This window comes from Tamandua tetradactyla, chromosome 4 (genome assembly GCF_023851605.1).
Source record: "Tamandua tetradactyla isolate mTamTet1 chromosome 4, mTamTet1.pri, whole genome shotgun sequence".
Taxonomy (NCBI): domain Eukaryota; kingdom Metazoa; phylum Chordata; class Mammalia; order Pilosa; family Myrmecophagidae; genus Tamandua; species Tamandua tetradactyla.
This window is the reverse complement of record NC_135330.1, coordinates 154,249,700-154,264,494: the sequence shown is the minus strand read 5'-3', so window position 1 is coordinate 154,264,494 and position 14,795 is coordinate 154,249,700. Positions and strand designations below refer to the sequence as shown.

General features: G+C 33.5%; 1 long non-coding RNA gene across 1 annotated transcript in view; it reads right to left on the bottom strand.

The window, feature by feature from the left end:
- Positions 1 to 13,802, bottom strand: part of LOC143681460 (uncharacterized) — an 87,814-nt gene extending 74,012 nt beyond the window's left edge. The window contains exon 1 of the long non-coding RNA XR_013174651.1: positions 13,624 to 13,802. This is a non-coding gene — a long non-coding RNA (uncharacterized LOC143681460). The remainder of the gene's footprint in view (positions 1 to 13,623) is intronic.
- Between the last annotated feature and the right edge of the window lie 993 nt (positions 13,803 to 14,795).

The window sequence follows — 14,795 nt, the reverse complement described above, 5'->3', positions numbered from 1 at the left end:
AGACCAAGGTATTCTGTGAGGGTATGTCATTGTAACACTGAAAATTATTTCAGGGCAGTGTCCACTCACATTCATTGTGACAGCAGTCTCTGGGAAAATTCCAGAATTGCTACTAAGTGACAACATCTTGATTTTCCAGTATATTCTTTTTGAAAGGTAACTAAAGAGACAACTATCTAACTAAACTAAGTAACTAAAGAATGTAAAATAACTAAAGAGCATAAAGTTATTTTAAGACCCAATGTACGCAAGTTTCACAGGTGATACCACAAAAGCATTGGAACAAGGAAGGCAATGCCCAAAGTAGAATCCATTATGAAATGGAAATGGTATGGACAGAGCATGCTCCTGGTGGTACTATTGTTTTAATGAGCAAAAAGCATAAGAACCCGTACTCTAGAACTACCCAAGGACTTGCATGTTGCTATTAGAGAAACGGTTTCTCCCCTCTATCAATTTTCCGTGATGGCAAGCAGTTGGCTTGCATCAATAGTATTTCAAGAGTTGAGATCTGTAGTAAAGAATTAAAACAGATTATCTGTTTCCAACAGATGATAAAAATGTCATGGAAGAAGAGTCTAACAACTGAGTCCATTTGACTAAACTGCCTGAACACTAACTTTCCTGTCAGTAATGGGAGAATTGGACACAATAATGATGGGATCTGGGTGTATACTAAATGTTGGGTCATTGGCAATGACTTGCCATTTGCTTTAGCATTGTTGTTTACATTTTGTCAGTGCACACTGGCTGCCATTCAATGTCCCAACAGTTATTTTCCCAGTCCGATTTTTTTTTAGTCAGTATCTTCAATTAGCTTCTTCTTCAATATATATTTGAATTCTGATTTCCATCTTATTTTATAGATATTTGTATTCTGATATGAGACAATAATAAGGGTTTTCCCTATATTTATTATTTTAGTCAATTATTATTCATATGCATAAAATATTTACACTTCATTCTTCCACTATATTTTATTGTATGATATTGGTTTTTACAAACTGGTATCGTTCACTATAAGGTCTTTTTTTTTTTTTTTTTTTGAGATATACAGATAGGTTGAGTTAGATTATGTGCTATGGAAAATTTCATTCCAGACCAGATAAACTTTCTTTCTTTGGTCCCAAAGAGTATGTGTGGTTCTAAAATATAGACCTTGTCTTCCTTGCCTCTGTGTTCTGAATTACTTTAACCCCAACCTCATCGGCTTCATTCTTATCTCTAAATATCAGGTTATATATATACAGAAAGAGAGAGGGAGAGAGATTGAGAGAGAGAGAGAAAGAGAGAGATTGAAATCCAGGAATAATAATTCCCACTCCGGACTTAGTGTGTCAGCTATAAAATCTTACAATCTAGGCCCCTGTTTCATTGTAAGCATTTTCTAAAGGAAACTACACCATTGTTGTTAGTTCATTTCTGGCTTATTTTGCCTCACCAAATGTCCCACATATTAATTCACGTCTTTGAATGCCTCGCAACTTTGTTCCTTTTTTGTAGCAGCACAAAATTCATTCATAAGTATGCACCATTATTCAGCAATCTACTTCTCATTCCGTGCATCTTTCAGCCATCTACATTCAGCAGGGATCACATATAGTGCCCAAAGTCCACAGTTCATCAACACTCTCAAGTTAAGATAATTTCATTGTTCTCAAGAGATAGAAAACCAATAAACACACCTGTGCCAAATGAGAAATCTAAACCTCCTAACTCTTGTCCCTCACCCTATTATTTACTTCTGCTGTAGCTGTGGTAGTGCTGATATTTTCCTTTTGAACATAAATCATAACATACAATATCAGTTTTTCCCCTACCCTGGATTTAAACACTCTTTCTACATGAATCATGCCTTTGAAGTAGTTTTTGCAAGAACTAATTTAGATTTCTAGTGCTAACCAGTGGGACAAGTAGGTCTCTACAACCCCTTTGTATCTTGTTCATCTTCAATATGGTAATATTAGTTATAGACCCACTAGAGAACTGCCTTTACATCTATCTACTCCCTTACATTGTTGTCCAACCTCAATAGCTAATCATTCACCCATCACTAACTTCTATGTATCTCTAAATCCCCTATATTCTGTATTATGAGCCTCTGATTTTACCTTTACCATGGTAATAAAAATGGAATCATACAGTATCTATCCTTTTGTGTCTGATTTATTTCACTTAGCATTATGTCCTCAAGGTTCATTCACCTTGTCATGTGCTTCAGGATGTCATTTCATCTTAGTGCTGTATAATATTCCATTGTATGTATAAGCCATATTTTGTTAATCCACTCATCTGTTGATGGGCATTTGGATTATTTCCATCTTTTGGCAATTATGAATAATACTGTCATGAACATCGCTGTGCAAATATCTGTCTGCGTCATTGCTTTCTGTTATTCTGGGTATATACCAAGAAGTGCTATTGCTGGGCAACTCGATATTTAGCTTCCCAAGGAACTGCCAAACTGTCTTCCATTGTGGCTGCACTATTATGCATCCCCACCAGCAGTGCATAACTATCCCAATTTCTCCACATCCTCTCCAAAATTTATAGTTTCCTCTTTGTTTAATAGCAGCCATTCTTATAGGTGTGAGGTGGTTTCTCATTGTAGTCTTGATCTGCATTTCCTTTATAGCCAATGAAAATGAGCATCTCTTCACGTGCGTTTGAGCCATCTGTATTTGCTCTTCAGAAAAATGACTATTCATATCTTTAGCCCATTTTATAATTGGGTTGTTTGTTCTTGTGCTGCTGAGCTGTATGATTTCTTTGTGTGTGCAGGATATCAAACCTTTGTCCAATATAGGATTTCCAAACATTTTCTCCCATTGAGTTGGCTGCATCGTCACCTTTTTGACAAAGTCTTTTGAGGTATTGAAGCATTTGACTTTGAGAAGTTCCCTTTTATCTATTTTTTTCCTTTGGTTGCTTGTGCCTTGGGTGTAAATTTAGAAAGCTACCTCCTATTATTAGGTCTTGAAGATATTTCACTACATTTTCTTCTAACACCAAAAGAACTTTATGGTGTTAGTTCTTATATTTAGGTGTTTGATCCACTTTGAGTTAATTTTTGTATAAGGTGTAAAATAGGGGTGCTCATTCATTCTTTTGGCTACTGATATCCAGTTCTTCCATGCCCAATTATTGAAAACACTGTTTTGTCCCAGTTCAGAGGATTTCGGGCCTTGTCAAAATTACTTGACCATAGATTTGGTGGTCTGTTTCTGCATTCTTGATTTGATTCCATTGGTCAATGCTTCTATCTTTGTGCCAGTACTGTGCTGTTTTGAACACTACAGCTTTTTAATAGGTTTTAAAGTCAGGGAATACTAGTCCTCCCACTTCATTCTTCTTTTTTAAGATGTTTTTTAGCTATTTGTGGTCTCTTTTTCTTTCCAGATGAACATGGTAACTAGATTTTCCAAGTTTTCAAAGTAGGTTGGAATTTTGATTGGTACTGTGTTGAATCTGTAGATCAGTTTTGGTAAAATTGACATAACTATATTTAGCCTTCATGAGCACGGACTCTCTTTTTACCTTTTTTATGTTTTATATTGGTTATCCTCTGATAATTTTGAGGATTGGATTTATTTTCTTATTGTTAAATCCACATGTAAATATTTATATAGTATATTTAATTATCTATTATGTTTATTATCTCCTAGTATCTTATACTAATACATTAGTAATTAATGCATTCACAATTTCATTCCTCTCCTCTCACTAATTTACATAATATAATTAATAGAGATTGAAATCTTCCTTATTATTTGCTTTTTACAAGTAAATATCTCTATCTGTTATACTTTGAAAGAAGTAAACATTTGGAATCAAGTAATATAAAATATGGATGTTAATATATTTTCTTACTTCTGTGTTCTTCCACATTTTCTTTAATTTTGTACCAAACTTATGCTAGTTTTATAATGTTACCCTTGTCAAAAAATTTTCCTATTTATTCTATTACATAATCATAAAACCTATATTTATTTTGGTATTATTTTTAGAGTCATAATTCTTCCATTGATCATTAATTAGGCCAATATAATCTATCTCCCTGGGCAGGTAAACAGCATTTTATGCCCAGATGTCCAAATAACTAATTATTTTTATATGATGTATGGAAACTTAAATGAGCTCTTTTTTTCTTTTTTGTCTGTCTCTCATAGATAGGAATATGTTTTTCTTTATTGAAATTCCAATTTTTCTTCCCGTCTAAAAGATTTCCTAGAATTACATAATTTCTTTTTATCTTCCTTAATTTTGCAATCCTCCCATGGAGAACCAATTTTAATTACAATTGCTCTATATTTTTCCTTATATTCATTATCTAAGATTTTATTTATTTTTTCCAATTTTGAGCACATTGGTTATTCTCACTTTATTTTGCTGCTTTTTGTCATCAATATCTAACACATCCTATCCTGAGTATACTAAATTCTCTTTTACCCTTTGCTATAATTCCAATAATCTGTGTGTGTGTGTTTGTGTTTTCATATCCCTGCCAGTACACATTTCCTCACCTTATGTTGATTTATCAGAGCTTCCCTTAACTCTTGCATCACAGCATTCTAACCATGTTTTTTTGAAATTTGCTTTATAATTTTAATAAAACAATAAACTTACTCAGAATATTAATTTATGTGACAATATTTATTTGAAACTAATATTTTATTGTAAATTTTCTACTTTTATCTACTTTTCTCATGCAATATTTCTACAGATACTCTGTCAAATGTTGTTTGATTATTAATCATCAGGAATAAGACAAGTACTTTGTGGGTCCAACATCTGCTCAGGAGGTCCCAGAAATAGTGTTTTGAATATCAGAGAATTCAATGTGGCAAAGGTCATGTGTGTGTATCATGTTTTTAAGATTATGATACCCATTCAAAAGGGGCAGCAAAACCATGACCTTTCACAATACACAGTTTCTCGTTTCCTTTGTGCCTCACTGAAAGTCTCCTACTTGAATGCAGAATTGAATTGTTGAGGCCAGCCTTCTCCTTTTTGATGCTTTGAAGCAAACAAACACCACTAAAGTTTACTCTGGCATATCTTCTAATTTACTTTCTGTCTCTGCAAAATTTCTATATCTAGAAAGCTCATATGTTACATCAAACAATATTTGCTTATTACACTCAGCATTCTATTTTCAAGGGTCATCCATATTGCAGCATGTATAAGAACTTCATTCCTTCTTATGGCCAGTGTTCCATTGTATATTACAGTTTGTTTATTCATTCAATTGTTGATGGACACTTAAGTTATTTCCACCTTTTGGCTATTGTGAATGATGATGCTATAACACTGATAAAGAAGTAAGTATTGAAACCATGTTTTCACTTTCTTTGGGTATACAACCAGGAGTGCAATTGCTGAGCTATATGAGAACTCTATATTTAACTTTTTGAAGGACAACCTGTGGTAAATTGAATTATGTATTCCAACATAGACATGTTCTTAATTTTAATCACATTCATGTGGATATGACCTATGTAAATACGATACCTTGAAAATGTAGTTTTTAGTTAAGGTGTATCACAACTGAAAGGGTGGATCTTAATCTGGATACTAGAGGCCTTATAAAGGGAAGTCACAGGAACAAAACAGAGTGCATTACCATTGATGCACCAAGGAATCCCAAAGATTGCTGGCAAAACCAGCATGAGAATACTATTGACCTCCAAAGGAAGCCAGCCTTCTACCCTCCATAATTGTGTGAAAATTGTCATAGCAGCCTGGCAAACTAAAACACTGCCATACTATTGTAGACAGTAGATACACCATTTTAAATTCCTAACAGCAATGCATTAGAGTTACATTTTCTCCACATCCTCACCAATATTTTTTATTTTCCAAATTTTTAAAACAGTAGCCATACTTGTGGGTATGAAATGGCATCTCATTGTGGTTTTCATTTTCATTTCCCTAATGATTAATGGTATTGAACATCTTTTCATTTATATATTGGCCTTTTGCATATGCTGTTTAGAAAAAAATCTTTGTTCATGTCGTTTACCCATGTTTTAATTAGGTAGTTAAACCTTTTAATGCTGCATTGTTAAAGATTTTTATATATTTTGGATATTAAGGCCTTATCAGAAATATGTTTTGCAACTATTTTCTTCTACTTTGTAGATTTTATTCTCCTTTTCTTGATATAGTTCTCTGATGCACAGAAGTTAATTTCGATGAACTTAAATTTATCTATCATTTATTTTTCTACTCATGCTTTTATATTATATTTAAGAATTCATTGCCAAATACCAGGTCACAAAAAATCACTCCTATATCATCTTCTAAGAGTTGTATAATTTTAACTCATATATTTAGGTCCTTGACCCATGATAAGTTAATTTTTCTATATGGTGAGAGGTACGTATTGGGATATCCACTTTTCTGTACACTATTTATTGGATACTGTTATTTCACCATCATATGAAATTGGCCCCTTTCAAAAATCAATTGGCCATAGATTAGTTTGGCTATTTGTGGACTTTCAATTCTATTCCATTGATCTACTTGATAATCCTTATGCCAATATGAAAAATTTCCATTAATACCTGGAGCAAACAGCTTTGATTACTGTAACTTTGTAGTAAGTTTTGAAATCAAGTGGTATGGGTCCTCCAACCTTGCTCTTTTTCAGAATTGTTCTGGCTATTCAAGGCCCCTTTGAGTTCATATTAATTCAAGGATCAGGTTTTTCCATTTATACAAAAAAGGATAATTGGATTATGATAGGTAATTGCATAGAATCTGTAGATTGCTTTGGTTAGTATTGATATTTTAATAATTCTTCCAATCTATGAACATGGGATAGCATGCCATTTTTGTATGTTTTCTTCCTTTTTTGCAGCATTTTGTTTTGTAGTTTTCAGTATACAAGTACTTTGCTTTATTTAGTTAAACTTATTCTTGGGTATTTTGCATCTATATTCTCAAGAAAAATCAGACTATACTTACCTTTTTTTTTTTTTTAATCAGGCTTTGCTATCAGGGTAAAGCTGCCCTCATAGGTTAAATTGAGGAAGTGATCCTTCCCCTTGACTTCTTTGGAAGATTTTGAGAAGGGTTGGTGTTAATTCTTCTTTAAATATTTGATGATTCTGATTATTGATTTAATCTCTGTACATATTTGATGAAGTTTTATATTTCTTCTTAAGACAGGCTAGGTAATTTGTGCCTTTCCAGGAATTTTTTCATACTGTGTAGATTATCTAATTTTTGGCATGCAACTTTTCATAGCATTCTCTCATAATTCTTTTTATTGCAGTAAGATTAGATATGCTGTCACACTTTTCATTTTTTATTTTAATGATCTGCATATTTTCTTATGCTTTCTTTGTTAGTTTAGCTAAAGATTTGTCTTTTTTTTTTTTTTTTTTAATACATGGGCAGGCACTGGGAATTAAACCTGGGTTTCCAGCATAGCAGGTGAGAACAGTGCCTGCTGAGCCACTGTGACCCACTTATCTATTTTATTGATTAAAAAATTTAGTACTGTCGTGTCAATTGCTTTCTATTCTATTCAATATTTCATTTATATCCATTATAATAGTAATTATTTCCTTCTCTCTGCTAAATTTGTGCCTATTTTGTTATCCTTTCTCTAATTCCTCAAGATATGAAGATAGATTATTTATTTGAGATCTTGCTTCATTTTTAATGTAAGAATTCATATCAATAGTCTTTTCTCTGAATACTGTGTTTGTTGTATCCCATTAGTTTTGGTATGTTAGGCTTTAATTTCCATTCTCCTCCTAGTATCCATGAAGGTTATATTTCATCTTATATCTATTAGAATTGAGTTGGAATTGACATCAGCTTAACTTAAATATCCTATACATACTCTGCCTCTATAGCACTTTTTTTTTCCCATTACATTGTCCTTGACACAAATTACATATGCATATATTGTGTATCCAGTAAAATGGTCTATGATTGTTTTTTGTGCATTTGAATTTTAAACCATATATAACCAAAAGATGGTGTTGAATATTATCAGTGTAATAGTACTGGCATTTGTATTTACCTACATAGTAACTTAGAGTGGAAGAATTTATTTCTATATACAGCTTTGACTTACTGTCCGGTGTCCTATCCTTTCAACATAAAGTATTCCTTTTACCATTTCCTATAAGGCTGATGTAGTGTAATAAAACTTCCCTCAGCTTTTGTTTATCTAGAAATGTCCTAATTTCCCCCTCAGCTTTTTTGTTTATTCGTTTGTTTGTTTGCATGGGCAGTCACTGGGAATCAAACCCAGGTCTCTGGCAAGGCAGATGAGAATTCTGCCTGCTGAGCCACCATGGCCCGCCCTTTCTCCCTCAGTTTTGAAAGACAGTTTTTCTAGATATATTGATTTTGGTTGATTTTTTGTTGTTGTTCCAGTACTTCTTATTGTCTCCTACTGCTTATGCCTGCAGGATTTTTAATGAAAAATCAGGAATGAATCTTACTGATGATCCATCTATGTAATACAACTCTTGCTGTTTTGAATATTCTGTTTGTCTGTAGATGTTAACAATTTAACTGTAATGTGTCTCAGTGTACTTCTCTCTGAGTTGATCCTACTTAAGAGTCTGTTGAACTTTTATGATTTTTTAATTCATATCTTTCATCAAAGACAAGTTTACAGCCATTATTTTTGCAAATATTTTCTCTAAACTTTTCTATTTTTCCTCCTGTGACTCACATGATGAATATTTTGGTATGCTTGATGGTGTCCCACTGATTCTCAGATTCATTCATTTTTTTTCATCATATATATATATATTTTTGGTGCCTAAACTGGGTGTTCTAGTTTGTTAGCAGCCAGAATTCAATATGCAAGAAAGAGAATGGCTTTTTAAGGGGAGAATATATCAAATTGTATGCTTTCAGTTCTAAGGCCGTGGAAATGCAATTAAAGCAAGTCTATGAAATGTCCAAATTAAGGCACCAACAAGAGGTTACCTTCACTCAAGAGAGGCCAATGAAGTTCAAGGTTTCTCTCTCAACTGGAAAGGCATGGGGCGAACATGGTAACATCTACTAGCTTTCTCTCTAGGCTTCTTGTTTCATGAAGCTTCCCGGGCGGCATTTTCCTTCTTCATCACCAAACGTCTCTGGCTGCATAGGCTTTTCTGTTTCTTGTGGCTCTCTTCAAAGTGTTTCCTCTTTTAAAGGATTCCAGTGAAGTAATCAAGGCACATCTGGAATGGGTGGAGTCACATTCCTTCTCATCAAAGGTTAATAGCCATAATTGGGTGTGTCACATCAAGTTTCCAACCAACAGTGTTGAATAAAGATTAAAAGAAATGGCTGCCCCTTCACAAGATGGATCAGGGTTAAAGTATGGCTTTGTTAGGGTGCATAATCCTTTCAAGCCAGCACAGTGGGCAATTTTAATTGTTTTATCTTCAAGGTTTCTGATCTTTTCCCCACCCTCTTCTAATCTACTAAGAATCTCTTATTCAATTTCTCATTTAAATTCTTGTATTTTTCATCTCCAAGAATTTCCATTTGGATCCTCTTTATAATGATATTTTATGGGCCCTACTTTCCTTTAGTTCTTCGTCAATCTTTTCTTTTAGTTCATTGATCTTATTGAAGAGTATTGATGTTTGTACTTTTGTTAGTAATTTCAGTGATTGGGCATCCTCCAGGATAATTTTTTTTAATTCTTTTATTTTCCTGTGACAGGGTCATACTATTCCTATATGATTTTATGCCTCATAATATTTGGAAGACTGGAATCAAGGATTTGAACCTACTCTATGGAGAGAATTTGAACTTTGAATGTATATTAAGTTGGAAAAATTATAAGCAAGAAAAAAATGATTCATCAGCAAAAGTTTAAATTTGTTATTCATTCAGGGTTATAGGAAAAAATGCCCAGACTTCTTGAACCAGAGATAGGTCTGTGATTCTAACTTAAACAATCTCTGCCTTTAAGGAAGTACCTTAAATTAATTAAAACTATTAATTAATTAAAACTATTAATTAAAACTGCCTGATGTTTGGTTGTACCCAACAACATTTAGGAAACAAGCAAAATCAACCCCTTTCTAAAGACACCAGCAGTAACCTGAGTATGGTCATCAAACAGCTAAGAATAAGATCACAACTCAAATTTTTAAAAACTGAGAATAAGCCATTATTACTCAGAACAATATAAAAAGTTAATTAAGGCAAATAGTTAATATTTTCCTCAAAAACACCTTGGTGGATAAATATAGCCAAATGAACACATACATATGTTTCACTGATGTCTTAATCATATCAATATGTATAATTGCAGGTATACTTTTATATATTTTATATTTTGACAACTTGAACAAAATGATAAACATATCCATGATTCATTTTATTCTGAAGAGCAGTTGTCTGTATTGAAAAATATGTAGCAAATAGCTTAGAAAGCACATAAGCCTTGTTATTTTTATAGATGATGAATACATTTTGAGATCATTAGAATTTATTATTGCATGTATGCAAATGAAATGTTATCTCCGGGTAGCGAAAGCCAGATCCTGGGATATTTCAATTAAAACCTTTCCCTTTTCGTTTTTAAACTGATAGCAGACTGCTGTTGGATAGCAGCTCTTTGGTACATTTAAGGTTAGCATTATTTATAAATCTGAAACTCTCAAAACATTTACTACCACTGAAAAAAGATGTCAAATTTGACTGAAATGAAAGTAGGGATTGATTAAACTATCTTCAAAATTCCCCTAAAAATCATCTCGGCACTTTGCTCTAATTTTGATTGTTAATTTGCAAGATCTTTGATTCATACGTTCATACTATATCTTATTTCATGTCCAAGAGCAGTGTGCAACCATTGCTTTTCAAAATAGCAATAGCTATTTCTGCCTATTTATTATACTTTCATGATTATAGAACCAAATGAAGAAAGAAACTAATTCAGCTCATGATACGAGGCAAAAATAATATAAATAATTCTTTCCCCAAATGAATCACTCACCCTGAGGTCAAGAGAATTATCTAGACTTTATTCTCAGAATGATGCAATATTTTGAGAGTGCTCTGCCACATTGACTAGTTTAAATTCATTTGTAAACCTTGGAGTGGATCAATTAACACTAACATCAATATCACTGCCCTATCCTGTCTGCATAGTCTTATGTTACACATCGCAATATGATAAGTAATCTAGGCTTGTAAATGGAATAATACGAAGACAAACTAAAATATTCATTGATACAAAAGACACATTTCATATCTGTATGGAAACCATGCACAAAAGAATTTGTGAAAAACAGATATGAGAAATATAGTATGACTTTAAATGGGATCTTCAATAAATGGAAACTTTTCAGAATAAATAAGAACATGCGGTATATACTTGAGAAAAGCAATCCACATTTGTTTTATCATGGTGTCTACAAAGCACAGTAAATAATTTAAGCAGTTTCCTTATTTATGATCAACAATATAAGATAATTTCTATAGTCATTTCATGGTATTCAGGAAAATGCTATTCAGCCAGAGATAGTATTGTTTTTAACAACCTTGATTCTTACCACTTACATAATTCTTTGGAAATTATCCTCACTTTTGGTCAAATATGTGAAAATAAGTACAAAGTCATAAGTAAATAATTTAGGTGACTAATTTAATTTTTGAACACTAATAAAGCTCTGGATTATTTTTATAGTTTCTATAGAAATGAAGCAAATATTATTCAAAAAGCTATAATTTTGCACCACACATCTGATCTTATTAATTTATTGGAATTTTTATCCATATTTGTTAAATATCCTAATATAACCATGTTTTTAATAAAGCCAATAATATGCACTTATTTTTTAGAAAAGTAAATCCAATATGAGTTTTATTTTTAAATAAATTTATTGACTCTATCCTCCTTCTTATTGTTCAAAAAAACACACAAAACATCGATTTCTAGAATTCGTAAATTTTACATATTACCAGATTAATTTTAGACATGATGAAGTGTTGTAAATGGAGAGGGAAACTGAATACTCAATTACATTTTCCAAGATTTTGGAGCACATGCGAGAAGTTGGAAGAAGAGACTATTAGATAATCTCATCAAAATATTTTCTGTTGAATCAAAATCATAAATTCTAGGTTATTTTGAAATTTCAATACTCTGAAAATGGAGCTACTGACTAACAGATCTGTCTCATACTGAGTTTGGATTAAGTATGTGTGATTATGATAAAAATGAGCATTATATTATACTAGCCATAGTTTTGGATAGAACAAGAGAAATGGCATCAGAGCAGTTATGATATGGATTGGCACATTTGAAAGTAGAATTCGATGGAGTTTTATTTTTCTTCTATATACTCTTTTTATGCTTTCAAAAATTCTAAATTTATCATATGTGATTACATAAATATTGGATTATCAAATTAGACTTACATGAATCAAGATCTTACCTTTCCTAAGCTTTGCTATTTATTTGAGAATACAGATAATCGTAAACCGCAGGTGAAGCGGGGAGAGGAAGACTGCCAATGCAGTTCTCAGATTATTATCTGAAGTCCACAGATGATGTAAGAAGCCACTTATTATTGCCAATAAAAACCTAGCCATGTTATTATTAAACATCTCCATTTCTTGCTCATATAGTGCCATATCTTAAATGAGAATTTTTTAAGGAGTCATCACCCATAAATTAATAGACTCTAAATTTGAATAACATAAATACTCATAGGCAAACAAGTACAACCTTAAGAGATCATTTTTACCATAGGTAAGGATCCTTCCTTTAAGAAATTCCATTAGCTTGTTTGCCAGGAGTTGTGTCACCTGGATGTTTACAAGGAGATTGACTAAGTCAATTTCATTTTATTCCAGGAGTGATCTCACATTAAACAAAGAAGGAAATGGCTATTTAACCATTTCCTTTCTACTGTATAATGCTAGAATTTCAGAAGGTGACATTTCGGAGTGTGAACCCTCTGTCAACTCTAACGACGCTTGCCTTCAGAAATTACTGAAGCCTGATTCTAGTATTACATTTGGTGATGGTTTCTGTTGGAAAAACTATTTTTATGGTGTGATTGGTAAGAAAATACTCTGTGTATTAGATAAAGTACATTGCCATCTAGTTTAGTTTCTACAGTATAATGTTTAGTTTCTACTTGTGTCCAAGAATTGTTTCTCATAAAAGATTATCTGTCTCTTGTGGCATATTTCTCAGGGATTGGAGCCTAGCCATACTTAAAAAATCTTTTTAATTATTTCCGTATTCTCTCCCTGTCTCTCATGTCTGTAACCTAACTCATTGTTCCCCCTTCCCCCTCTTGTCGTAAACCGCCCATTTCCATAGCTCACCACTAAACCGTAAGCCTCCCTGTTATTTGCTTCACTTCTCTATACCTAACCTTAGCCCTCAGCCTAGCAACTGTCTCTAAGCTTGTGTAATTGGCCCCCTAACCCTCTTGCCCACGCCCCTGCTCCCTCCCCCTCCTAACCGATACTTAACCGGGACTCTCCCAGCCTCGGAGTCTTTAGCGTACTTGAGCCGCTTCGGTACCTAAGCTCTTGCGATGTAACAATAAAGAAGCTTTGTGCTGATTAATTGGCCTCCGGCTCAAGTCCTTTAGCCCCCTAGCCGAGACGGCTAGGCCTGCTTACCTCAGGTTTACACCCAGCGAGCTCGCCCCCTCTCACCCAGGGCTCTAGCCGCGGAGCTGCCCAGCTACATAGCCGCAGAGCTGCCCGGCTGAAGTTATCCCGGCAGTCTCTTACAGTGCATCTTTGCTCCATGTGAAAGTATTTCAGTTTCCTGGGCTGCTGAAGCAAATATCATGGAATGGGCTGGCTTAAAAATGAGAATCCATTAGCTTATGGTTTTAAGGCTAAAAGAAAGTCCAAATTAAGGCATCATAAAGGCAGTGCTTTCTCCCAAAGACCTTGGCATTCTGAGGGTGGCTGCTGATGATCTAGTTTGTTATATGGCAAGGCACATGACAGCATCTCCTGATGGTCTCCCTTCTTTTCAGGGTTCCATTGATTTCAGCTTTTGGCTGCTTCCTTTTTGTTTTTCTCCCCTCATATGTCTGAAACCATCCTGCTTATAAGGGATGCCAGTAATGGGATTAAGACCTACTGATTTTTCTCTTGGAGCATTCTGTTTCTTAAGAATGACATACTTAATCTTAGTCTGGCATATAAAATCTGACCTCCATGGTTTGGATTCTGAGAAGAAAAATAGGACTGAGGTCTCACACTTTACTTGATCTGTACTGTTTAGTCACAAACTCCCTTTCCTTAACTGTACAGAAATCTCCATTAAAAAAAAAAAAACTCCAAAGTTTATTTTTTATGTATTTCCACTTAACATCCTAGTTTAAAGGAGGGTCTATAGGAATCTAATCATCACGTATTTAAAAATAAACAAAAATAATCTATCCATTTAATTTCAAATCTGAATTCAAACTTTTATAAGGACTCTCTGCCTCCAAGTTCTGAAACTAGCAGGCAGGAGGAGAAACATTCTGAGGGGAGACGGGGAATAAGCTGTTGAACTTCTTATTGGCTCCCCCCGTTATTGTCAGTTTAACTTCTTATTGGCTCCCTGGTTATTGTCAATTTAACTTCTTATTGGCTCCCCTGTTATTGTCAATTTGATGGCTCTTTCTCTGTTGTAGATAGCTTTGCCTGTCTACTTTTAGCTTCTATAATTCATGTTCCTCCTCTTCATTATTTCCCCACCTATAATATTTTCCTTATGTTTTAATTTTTATTACTAAGTTATTGTATTAAGTTTCTATAATAGAAGAGATAAATACTTGCATATAAAATCC